The 12,372-nt window shown below is 48.9% G+C and overlaps 1 non-coding gene and 2 pseudogenes across 1 annotated transcript; all 3 read left to right on the top strand.

The window, feature by feature from the left end:
* Positions 1 to 8,975: 8,975 nt before the first annotated feature.
* Positions 8,976 to 10,083, top strand: LOC149573630 (18S ribosomal RNA; annotated as a pseudogene).
* A 1,068-nt stretch (positions 10,084 to 11,151) lies between these two features.
* Positions 11,152 to 11,305, top strand: LOC149573629 (5.8S ribosomal RNA). Its single transcript, XR_016361202.1, has one exon. It is a non-coding gene; the product is annotated as a 5.8S ribosomal RNA (ribosomal RNA).
* A 224-nt stretch (positions 11,306 to 11,529) lies between these two features.
* LOC149573628 (25S ribosomal RNA) overlaps positions 11,530 to 12,372 on the top strand; it is a 3,179-nt pseudogene continuing 2,336 nt past the window's right edge.

The raw sequence follows: 12,372 nt of genomic DNA, 5'->3' as shown, positions 1-12,372 counted from the left end.
TGGTGTTGCTCAGGTATTGCATAAATTTTTGTCATTGGTGTGAATCCCCAACGAATTCCTACGCTTGGACCCTCTCTTAGATCACTTTCTTCGATCACTAGTCTGACGCAATTACGGAAGAGACTTGGCAGCAGTTGCCATTCTACACCACGTCTGTTCTGCGATTGCGAAGTTGATCTAATGGCGAGCTGTTGTCTATAGCCATGAGGTGGGTGCTTGGCGCTCTAGCAAAAAAAAATTTGCGTGCCTATCGTAGCTACAATGGGAGAGGTGGTTGCCGCAAGCCTCTCCCGTGCCCCCCTCATTGATTCAACGCCGCTGTCAGGGTGGATGGATATGTCAGATTTTGAAACGGTGGACGCTAATGTTGAATCAATTAGAGGGGCATGAAGGCCACCCTCGAGGGTGCTATTCTTGGACTCTCCTTTAGATCATGTTTTCTTGTCACTCAGCTGGCTTAATTTCGGAAAAAGGTTTGGCAGCGGTTGCCAGCCCTCACCGCGTCTACTTCGTGATTTTAAGACTTGATCTAAAATGGGAGCCCTCGTCTAGCACCTCCGTCCGGTGTTGCTCGGGTATTGCATAAATTTTTTCTATCGGTGCAAATCCCCCAACGAATGCCCTACCCTTGGACCCTCTCTTAGATCACCTTCTTCGATCACTCGACTGACGCAATTACGGAAGAGACTTGGCAGCAGTTGCCATTCTATAGCGCGTCTGTTCTGCAATTTCGAAGTTGATCTAATGGTGAGCCCTTATCTAGCCATGACGTGGGTGCTTGGGGCTCTAGCAATTTTTTTAATGCCTATCGTGGCAACAATGGTAGAGGTGGTTGCCGCAAGCCTCTCTCATGCCCCCCTCATTTATTCAACACCGGTGTCAAGGCAGATGGATATGTCAGATTTTGAAATGGTGGATGCCAACATTGAATCAATTAGAGGGGCATGAGTCCCACCCTCGAGGTGCTATTCCTGGACTCTCCTTTAGATCTTGTTTTGTTGTCACTCAGCTGGTGCAATTTTGGAAAAAGGTTTGGCAGCGGTTGCCAGCCCTCACTGCATCTACCTGGTGATTTTAAAACCTGATCTAAAATGAGAGCCCTCGTCTAGCACCTCCGTTCGGTGTTGCTTGGGTATTGCATAAATTTTTTCTATCGGCACAAATCCCTAGCCTTGGACTCTCTCTTAGATCACCTTCTTCGATCACTCGACCAACACAATTACGGAAGAGGCTTGGCAGCGGTTGCCATTCCACAGTGCATCTGTTCAGCGATTTTGAAGTTGATCTAATCGCGAGCCCTTGTCTAGCCATGCGGTGGGGTGCTTGGGGCTCTAGCAATTTTTTGTGTGCCTATCACGGCTACAATGGGATCTTCGATAAAAAAATCTCTTGGGGACCCTCCACCAATAGAATCAGTGCTGGTGTTCATGAAAGACACGTTATTTGGATTTAGAATATTGGCACCAGCATCGTTTCTATTGGGAGGGTCGTGAAGCCATCCTGATTTTACTATGCGAGGGCTCTCTCCCCAGAGTCATTCTCTACGCAACAACTTCTTTGGCACAAAATTTTCAGAATGGTTCGGCAACGGTTTTTGATCTAATGGTGCCGTTGTGGTGGTTGCCTGGGCAGCGATCTGAAGGGTGAGTCGTCGTCTAGCAGTTGGGCTACGCATCATGAGTGACAAGGGAGCCTATGTTATCAGAAGCTCCCCGTGGCCATTCGATTAGAAGAGCCATTGCTTGTATGAGCAAGGATGAATGCAGCCTTAGATTCCAAATGAAATCAGCGACGTCGGATCTATATAAGAGCGGAATGAAGCAGCAGCAGCCCGTTTGCTATGCGCGGCTCCCCAAAGTTGCTCTTCTTTCTCACTCCATTTCCACAATTTCGGGAGTTGTTCAGTAGCGATTATCATTCCAATGTGTCATTGCGGTGATCTGGAGAGCGATGCTCTAAGGGCGGGAGTTTGTGAGCTTGTGTCTAGAATTTGTGATGTTTGTGCGAGCGAGCAGGGGAGCTTCTCTTATCGAAACCTCTCTGTGGCCTTTGTATATAGACCCAGTGGCGACGATATCGATGGATGCAAGCCCTTGGATTCCAAATTTGTTCATAGCTAACATTGGTTTTTGTGAGAGATGGGCACGAAAGCACATCTGGATTACTACACGGGAGCTCCCTAAGGTCACCTATGTGCCAACTCGATCAGCACAACATTGGGAATGGTTCCACAGTGGTTGTCATTCCAATGTGTCATTATTGGATGTCTTGGAAAGTGGTCTTTCTTTCAAGGGTGAGCTCGCGTCTAGCACTTGGATTGTTCGTCGTGTCACAAGTGAATGGGGAGATCTCTCTGTGAACGGTGGCATGGTGATTGCAAGAGAAAATTGACTTAGTCGGAGCATTGGCCTCAGGCCATTGTGATGGCCTCACAATTTCTCTTTAATTGCAACCTATGTTTGTGTAGTAGCAGAGTTTGCATGTAAGATGGGCCTTGTTCTCGAGAGTTCCAAGAGATGACCTCCAAAACTTTTGGATTAGAACCCCTTCAAGGTGAAATTCATCCAGTTGATCGAATGAGCTCGATGACCATTTTAGTCCCTTGGCTCCATGAACTCACAAAAAATTGGCTCCATGACAATCTTTTGCTCCTCTGATGACCTCATAAAAAATTGGGTCGTGAATGGCTGTTTGGTCAGAATTTTCAAGGATTTGGATTTTTAAGGCAGTTGTCAAGGCGGATGGATATGTCAGATTTTGAAATGATGGACGCCGACGTTGAATCAATTAGAGGGGCATGAAGCCCACCCTCGATGTGCTATTCCTCTAATCTCCTTTAGATCATGTTTTCTTGTCACTCAGCTGGGGCAATTTCAGAAAAAGGTTTGGCAGTGGTTGCCAGCCCTCACCGCGTCTACTCGGTGATTTTAAAACTCGATCTAAAATGGGAGCCCTCGTCTAGCACCTCCGTCCAGTGTTGCTTGGGTATTGCATAAATTTATGCCATCGGTGCAAATCCCCCTATGAATGCCTATGCTTGGACCCTCTCTTAGATCACCTTCTTCGATCACTCGATCGACCCAACTACGGAAGAGACTTGGCAGCGGTTGTCATTCTACACCGCGTCCTGTTCTGTGATTTCAAAGTTGATCTAATGGCGAGCCCTTGTCTCTAGCCATGAGGTGGGTGCTTGGCGCTCTAGAAAATTTTTTTGAGTGCCTATCGCGGCTACAATGGGAGAGGTGGTTTCCACGAGCCTCTCCCGTGCCCCCCTCATTGATTCAACGCCGCTGTCAGTGCGGATGGATATGTCAAATTTTCAAATGGTGGACACTGACGTTGAATCAATTAGAGGGGCATGAAGACCACCCTCGAGGGTGCTATTCATGGACTCTCCTTTAGATCATGTTTTCTTGTCACTCAGCTAGCGCAATTTTGAAAAAAGTTTTGGCAGTGGTTGCCAGCCCTCACCGCGTCTACTTGGTGATTTTAAAACTTGATCTAAAATGGGAGCCCTCATCTAGCACCTCCGTCCAGTGTTGCTTGGGTATTGCATAAATTTATGCCATCGGTGCGAATCCCCCAACGAAGGCCTACGCTTGGACCCTCTCTTAGATCACCTTCTTCGATCACTCGACCGACGCAATTACGGAGGAGACTTGGTAGCGGTTGCCATTCTACACCACGTCTGTTCTGCGATTTCAAAGTTGATCCTAATGGTGAGCCCTTGTCTATAGCCATGAGGTGGGTGCTTGGTATTCTAGTAAAATTTTTTGCATGCCTATCACGGCTACAATGGGAGAGGTGGTTTCCACGAGCCTCTCTTGTGCCCCCCTCATTGATTCAACGTAGCTGTCAGGGTGGATGGATATGTCAGCTTTTAAAATGGTGGACGCCGACGTTGAATCAATTAGAGGGGCATGAAGCCCACCCTTGAGGGTGCTATTCCTGGACTCTCCTTTAGATCATGTTTTCTTGTCACTCAGCTGGCGCAATTTTGGAAAAAGGTTTGGCAATGGTTGCCAGCCCTCAACGCGTCTACTTGGTGATTTTAAAGCTCGATCTAAAACTGGAGCCCTCGTCTAGCACCTCCGTCTGGTGTTGCTCAGGTATTGCATAAATTTATGCCATTGGCACAAATTCCCCAATGAATGCCTAATGCTTGGACCCTCTCTTAGATCACCTTATTTGATCACTCGACCGACTCAATTATAGAAGAGACTTGGCAGTGGTTGCCATTCTACACCGCGTCTGTTCTGCGATTTCGAAGTTGATCTAATGGCAAGCCCTTGTCTCTAGCCATGAGGTGGGTGCTTGGCACCGTAGAAAAATTTTTGGCGTACCCTATCGCGGCTAGAATGGAGAGGTGGTTTCCACGAGCCTCTCCCGTGCCGCCCTCATTGATTCAACGCCGCTATCAGGGCGGATGGATATGTCAGATTTTGAAATGGTGGACGCTGACGTTGAATCAATTAGAGGGGCATGAAGCCCACCCTCATGGGTGCTATACCTGGACTCTCCTTTAGATCATGTTTTTTTTTCACTCAGCTGGCGCAATTTTGGAAAAAGGTTTGGCAGTGGTTGCCAGCCCTCACCGCGTCTACTTGGTGATTTTAAAACTTGATCTAAAATGGGAGCCCTCATCTAGCACCTCCGTCCGGTGTTGCTTGGGTATTGCATAAATTTTTGCTATCGACACGAATCCCCCAATGAATGCCTACACTTAGACCCTCTCTTAGATCACCTTCTTCAATCACTCGACCGACCCAATTATGGAAGAGACTTGGCAGCGGTTGCCATTCTACAGTGCGTCTGTTCTGCAATTTTGAAGTTGATCTAATGGTGAGCCCTTGTCTATAGCCATAAGGTGGGTGCTTATCACTCTAGGAAAATTTCTTGCGTGCCTATCACAGCTACAATGGGAGAGGTGGTTGTCGTGAGCCTCTCCCGTGCCCCCCTCATTGATTCAATGCCACTGTCAGGGTGGATGGATATGTCGGATTTTGAAATGGTGGACGCCGACGTTGAATCAATTAGAGGGGCATGAAGCCCACCCTCATGGGTGCTATTCCTGGACTCTCCTTTAGATCATGTTTTCTTGTCACTCAGCTGGCGCAATTTCAAAAAAAGGTTTGGCAGCGGTTGCCAGCCCTCACCGCGTCTACTTAGTGATTTTAAAACTTGATCTAAAATGGGAGCCCTCATCTAGCACCTTCGTCCAGTGTTGCTCGGGTGTTGCATAAATTTATGCAATCAGCACAAATCCCCCAACGAATGCCTATGTGTGGACCCTCTCTTAGATCACCTTCTTTGATCACTCGACCGACGCAATGACGAAAGAGACTTGGCATTGGTTTCCATTCTACACCGCGTCTGTTCTGCGATTTTGAAGTTGATCTAATAGTGAGCCCTTGTCTATAGCCATGAGGGTGGGTGATTTGGCACTCTAGCAAGATTTTTTCCTTGCCTATTGTGGCTACAATGGGAGAGGTGGTTGCCGCGAGCCTCTCCCATGCCCCCCTCATTGATTCAATGCCACTGTCAAGGCAGATGGATATGTCAGATTTTGAAACGGTAGATGTCGACGTTGAATCAATTAGAGGGGCATGAAGCCCACCTTCGAGGGCGCTATTCCTGGACTCTCCTTTAGATCATGTTTTCTTGTCACTCAGCTGGCTCAATTTTGGAAAAGGGTTTGGCAGCGGTTGCCAGCCCTCACTGCGTCTTCTTGGTGATTTTAAAACTTGATCTAAAACGAGAGCCCTCGTCTAGCACCTCCGTCCGGTGTTGCTCGGGTATTGCATAAATTTATGCCATCAGCACGAATCCCCCAATGAATGCCTATGCTTGGACCCTCTCTTATATCACCTTCTTTGATCACTCGACTGATGCAATTACGGAAGAGACTTGGCAGCGGTTGCCATTCTACAGCGCGTCTATTCTGCAATTTCGAAGTTGATCTAATGGCGAGCCCTTATCTCTAGCCATGAGGTGGGTGCTTGGCACTGTAGCAAAATTTTTTGTGTGCCTATCATGGCTACAATGGGAGGATTTTATAAAAAAAGCTCTCGGCGACCCTCCCCAATAGAATCGGTGCTGGTGTTTGAGAAAGATACGTTATTTGGATTTCAAATATTGGCACCAGCATCGTTTCTATTGGAAGGGCCTTGAAGCCATCCTGATTTTGCTATGCGAGTTCTCTCTCCCCAGAGTCGTTCTCTTTGAAACAACTTCTTTGGCGCAAAATTTTTGGAATGGTTCGGCAGTGGTTGTTGTTCCAATGGTGCTGTTGTGGTGGTTTCCTAGGCATCACGAGTGACAAGGGAGCCTTTGTTATCGGAAGCTCCCCATGGCCATTTGATCAGAAGAGCCATTGCTCGTGTGGGCAAGGATGAATGCACCCTATATTCCAAATGAAATCAGCGACATCGGATCTGTATATAAGAATGGAATGAAGGAGCAGCTCGTTTGCTATGCGCCTCTCCCCAAAGCTGCTCTTCTCTCTCACACCATCGCCACAATTTCGGGAGTTGTTCGACAGTGGTTGTCATTCCAATGTGTCATTGCGGTGATTTGGAGAGCGATGGTAAGGGCGGGAGCTTGTGTCTAGAATTTGGGATGTTTGTGCGAGCGAGCAGGGGGGGCTTCTCTTCTTGGAACCTCTTCGTGGCCTTTGTATACAACTCGACTGGCACAACATTGGGAATGGTTTGACAGTGGTTGTCGTTCCAATGTGTCATCGGGGGATGCCTTGGAAAGTGGCCCTTTCAAGGGTGAGCTCACGTCTAGCACATGGATTGTGCATCGCGTCACAAGTGAATGGGGAGATCTCTTTGTGAATGGTGGCATGGTGATTGCAAGAGAAAATTGACTTAGTCAGAGCATTGGCCTCGGGCCATTGTGACGGCCTTGCAATTTCTCTTTAATTGCAACCTGTGTTTGCACAGTAGCAGAGTTTGCATGTAAGATGGGCCTTGTTCTTGAGAGTTCCAGGAGGTGACCTCCGGAACTTTTGGATTGGGCCCCTTCAAGGTGAAATTCATCCGGTTGATCAGATGAAGCTCGATGTGCTTGTATCTATTCCGAGACGGTAATGATGGTCATTAATCTGTGGCGGTGAGTATATCCCATTCGGTAATCGCAATGGCAGAGCTGGTGGGAAGTACTTGTCGCTTTGTTTTGTTGGATATACCCTATATGTAGGTGTCTGCACGGCTTGCAACACACTGCACATTTGGTGTTCGATTCTAAGATGCGCTTGTTGCTGAGTGTGCATGGAGTTGTATCTTTTAGCCAAGGGCTCTGTCTCATTGGCACGTTCTATCATTGCATTTTTATCCTACCCGGACAGCAAGAAGGAAAGAGATGGTTCCATGGGTGCATTGCTTGACATCCCTAATTTCATAAAGGGTCCACTCTCCACCCTAAGTTTTTGCCGATTGGTAGAGCCTTGGGATTGAGAGGGGGGCCGACGAAAGGTTTGGTTGCCACATAATTTATTCGCTAGTGCATTCTCAGTGCGTTCTCAACTCTTCACTATCTCATCCTACAGAAGTGCATGGCATTGTCATGACAGACTTTTTGGTCTGGGCTAGTAGAAGCGTAGAGTATTACCAATAATTTTTGTTTGGATGCGGAAACTCTCCATGCCCTGTCCTGCCTTGTGCGATCCGAACGGCTACAGCTCATGGGTTCTGCGGGAGATACTCTTCTTCAGCTCCCCCCTAAAGAGAGCATTCGGTGTTTGCTTTGTGTGGACAAAAAGCCCAAGCCGTTTCATCTCTCTTCAGATGAAAAATTCTAGGAGGGATTTTTGAAGTATGGCCATTTGTACGAGGTGCACCAAAAAGCGTGTAGGGGGCATATGCTTGGGAAATGGATGTCTCTGAGTGTCCTTACTCGGTCGCGTGCATGGTGTACATCTTTGCATTACGACTCTGCTGCGAGCATTTGTGATTCAAGCATTTTGGGGAAACGGGTTTCGTATGAATGTTCTTCTCAAGCTCCTGCAAACCAGAGCACTCGTCTTTGCAATGCTCCAACAAGTGCAGGCCCAACATGTCTGTCTAGGGGAAGAAATCGCACGAATGCTTTTTGCCGAGATGTGGGTGCTCGCGGGTGGGTTCCCTCATGGTGCAGTTCTTCAGTATGTGCATGTGCATGAGATTGAAGCTTGTCCGACAACACTAGTGTGAGTGTTCACCCGCAGGAACTTTTCTGTACCTGCGCTGGCAGATCACGTGTCACGGGGAATGGTTAGCGAGGCTGTGCTGGGAAAGGAGAAATTTGCCAAAGGTTAGACATGTCGGTGTATGCGAGCGGGCTCTCATCACCTATAAATGTGCAGAGGGGGTGTTATACATGATGCCCTTGAGCGGCCTTATAATTGAGGTGTTCGCGTGCATAGTGATGCCCCCGCCAATCGCATAACCAGCCATGTTTTTGACTTGCACTGCGCTTCACCCTTCAGCACGGCGATCTCCGTTGGCACTTCGGCAACTAGCTCTTCATCGTGGGAAAACATTTGTTGCGATCAAGAAGGATTTTGTCTGTGCGGGTGCACCTCAACAGGCGTGTAGGAGGGATATGCCTAGGAAATGGATGTCTTTGAGTGGCCTTACAATTGAGGTGGCTATGTGCGCAGTGCATCTCGTACAGACTCGAGGTTCCTTTCCAAGTAGTGGCGACAGCGAGTTCGAGGGTAAAGAGTTCCGTACAGGATGTTCTTCCTAGGTGCCTGTGAACCGAGGCTCCCTGTTTGGCCCTCTCCGGTCGACGATGGGACACTTTCCTCTTGTGTGAAATCTTTGAGCGTTGCGATTCCTACATGTGCTATGAACGTCATTCTTGTTGCTTGTGCGGCGGATTATGTTTGGATGCATGATGGAGTGAATGCAAATTTCAATTTCCCATCACAGCAGGCATCCCTTGGCTGTAGCAGGCCTTGGGGGGTCCCCCTCATTGTTAGAAGCTACCTGGTCAATCCTTCCAGTAGTCATATGCTTGTCTCAAAGATTAAGCCATGCATGTCTAAGTATGAACTATTTTAGACTGTGAAACTACGGATGGCTCATTAAATCAGTTATAGTTTCTTTGATGGTACTTTGCTACTCGGATAAATGTAGTAATTCTAGAGCTAATACGTGCACCAAATCCCAACTCTCGGAAGGGATGCATTTATTAGATAAAAGGCCGGTACGGGCTCGCTCGCTATTCTGGTGATTCATGATAACTCGACGGATCGCACGGCCTTTGTGCTGGCGACGCTTCATTCAAATTTCTGACCTATCAACTTTCGATGGTAGGATAGAGGCCTACCATGGTGGTGACGGGTGATGGAGAATTAGGGTTTGATTCCAGAGAGGGAGCCTGAGAAATGGCTACCACATCCAAGGAAGGCAACAGGCGCGCAACTTACCCAATCTTGACTGGGGAGGTAGTGACAATAAATAACAATACTGGGCTCATCGAGTCTAGTAATTGGAATGAGTACAATCTAAATCCCGTAACAAGGATCCATTGGAGGTAAAGTTTGGTGCCAGCAGCAACGGTAATTCCAACTCCAATAGCATATATTTAAGTTGTTACAGTTAAAAAGCTCGTAGTTGGACCTCGGGTCATCAAGGTTGGTCCGCCTTTTGGGTGTGCACTGGCCCTCACGTCCCTTTTGCTGGCAGCGTGTTCCTGGCCTTAATTGGTTGGGTCACGGTTTCGACGCCATTACTTTGAAAAAATTAGAGTGCTCAAAGAAAGCCTACGCTCTGAATACATTAGCATGGAATAACGCGATAGGAGTCTGGTCCTGTTCTGTTGGCCTTCGAGACCAGAGTAATGATTAATAGGGACTGTCAGGGGCATTCGTATTTCATTGTCAGAGGTGAAATTCTCTGATTTATGGTAGACAAACCACTATGAAAGCATTTTCCAAGGATGTTTTCATTAATCAAGAATGAAAGTTGGGGGATCGAAGACGATCAGATACCGTCCTAGTCTCAACCATAAACGATGCCGACCAGGGATCGGCGAATGTTGCTCTAAGGACTCTGCCAGCACCTTCTGAGAAATCAGAGTGTTTGGGTTTCGGGGGGAGTATGGTCGCAAGGCTGAAACTTAAAGGAATTGATGGAAGGGCACCACTAGGAGTGGAGCCTGCGACTTAATTTGAATCAACACGGGGAAACTTACCAGGTCCATACATAGTAAGGATTGACAGATTGAGAGCTCTTTCTTGATTCTATGGGTGGTGGTGCATGGCCGTTCTTAGTTGGTGGAGCAATTTGTCTAGTTAATTCCATTAACAAACAAGACCTCAGCCTGCTAACTAGCTACGCGGAGGTTCCCCTTCACGGCCAGCTTCTTAGAGGGACTATGGCCTCCTAGGCCATGGAAGTTTGAGGCAATAACAGGTCTGTGATGCCCTTAGATGTCGGTAGGATCATTGTCGGTTCGAGACCCTGAATTGTGTAGGGGATGGAGCTGGCCTCCTCCTCGCCCTCAAAATCTCGGCGACATGCAGTCACTCGGCCCTGCAGCGATGTGTTGGAAGGCCAAGCTATGGGTCCAGCGCGGTCGAGGTCGAGGGTCACATCGAATGCCCGTGATCGAAAGCGTGGATTCCTCGCAGGGCGAAGAAGAGACTCGGATGCCATCTGGATTAGGATCAGTGCCTTTGAAAGATGTCTGCGTCAAAGTGAGAGGTCTTTGCTTGGTTGTAGTTCAGAGGGGGTTCAGGCCTTGTCCCCCGTTGCTGAGATTTCATGGTCCGATCGCGTGCGTGGCACTGTGCCAGGGATCCGTCATTTCGATGGCGGCAAGTTGGGATTGTCGCAACCCCCTGTTGCCTTGCCCAGGTGTGTTGACTTATCGCTTGGAGCATTCTGTGTTTAGGATGGGTGCACTCGCATGATTTGTGGGGCAGGGGCCCCATCCGCTGACACAGCTCTCCCATTCGTCACCTCCCACCTTTGCGAGGTGATGGGGTAGGGACACACCACAGCATTCCTCATCACACCCATTGGGTGCTCAGGGTTCAGGATGTGTCAACCACCCAACACAAGGGTGCATCGTGCACCTTAGAAATCCAAAGAATGAAGCGCAAGCCAGTGCCTTGCACGCTTGGGTTTCCGAAAGACAAAAGCAAAACAAAATCATGACTCTCGGTAACGGATATCTTGGCTCTCGCCATGATGAAGAATGTAGCGAAATGTGATACTTAGTGTAAATTGCAGAATCCCGTGAATCATCAAGTCTTTGAACGCAAGTTGCGCCCGAGGCCTCGGCCAAGGGCACGTCTGCTTGGGCGTCGCACTACAAAATTTTGCCCTCCCCAGTGAGGAGCGGAGATGGCCGCCCGCATCCGCAAGTGGCGCGCGGTCGGCTAAAATGAGCACGAGGTCCGTCGATCCATCGCGATGAGCGGTGGCTAGCAAAGGCCAGCATTGGTTTGCGCGGATCGAACGATTCCTCGCGAGGAACTTTATTCTAGGCTCAGCGGCCCGCCGCAGTGCGGGCATTGCTGCATCTCTACCGCATCCCCAAGTTAGGCCTGAGTACCCACTGAGTTTAAGCATATCAATAAGCGGAGGAAAAAAAACTTACCAGGATTCCCCTAGTAACGACGAGCGAACCGGGAAGTGCCCAGCATGAAAATCGATGGCCGCGCCTGTCGAATTGTAGTTTGTAGCAGCGTCCTCAGTGACGGACCAGGCCCAAGTCCCCTGGAAGGGGGTGCCAGAGAGGGTGAGAGCCCCGTTAGGCCTGGACCATGTCGCACCACGAGGCACTGTCGGCGAGTTAGGTTGTTTGGGAATGCAGCCCTAATCAGGTGGTAAATTCTGTCCAAGGCTAAATACGGGCGAGAGACCAGTAGCGAACAAGTACCGTGAGGGAAAGATGAAAAGGACTTTGAAAAGAGAGTTAAAGAGTGCTTGAAATTGCCAGGAGGGAGGTGGATGGAGGCCGACGATGTGCCCTGATCGGATGTAGAATGGTGTGAGCCGGTCCGCCGCTCGGTTCGGGGGACGTGCTAGCGCGGGCTGTCATGGCGGCACAAGTGCGACCTTCTTGGTTGCACAAATACTTCTATTGCGGCGGTCGAGGAGCAAAGCTAGCACCTTTACGGCGTGCTCTCGGGCACCTGTGCGCTTGTGGCGCTGGCCAGCGGGCATTCCATCTGACCCGTCTTGAAACATGGACCAAGGAGTCTAACATGTGTGCGAGTTGGCAGGTTGGGAAAACCCACGAGGCGCAAGGAAGCTGACTAGCAAGATCCCCTCTCGGGGGGTGCATCGCTGACCGACCCTGATCTTCTGTGAAGGGTTCGAGTGCGAGCACACCTGTTGGGACCTGAAAGATGGTGAACTATTCCTGAGC

The sequence above is a fragment of the Cupressus sempervirens genome, chromosome 2 (genome assembly GCF_028749045.1).
Source record: "Cupressus sempervirens isolate cs-2001-9-10 chromosome 2, ASM2874904v1, whole genome shotgun sequence".
In the NCBI taxonomy this organism is placed as follows: Eukaryota; Viridiplantae; Streptophyta; class Pinopsida; order Cupressales; family Cupressaceae; genus Cupressus; species Cupressus sempervirens.
The sequence above is the reverse complement of the archived record's forward strand: the minus strand, read 5'-3'. Positions and strand labels throughout refer to the sequence as shown.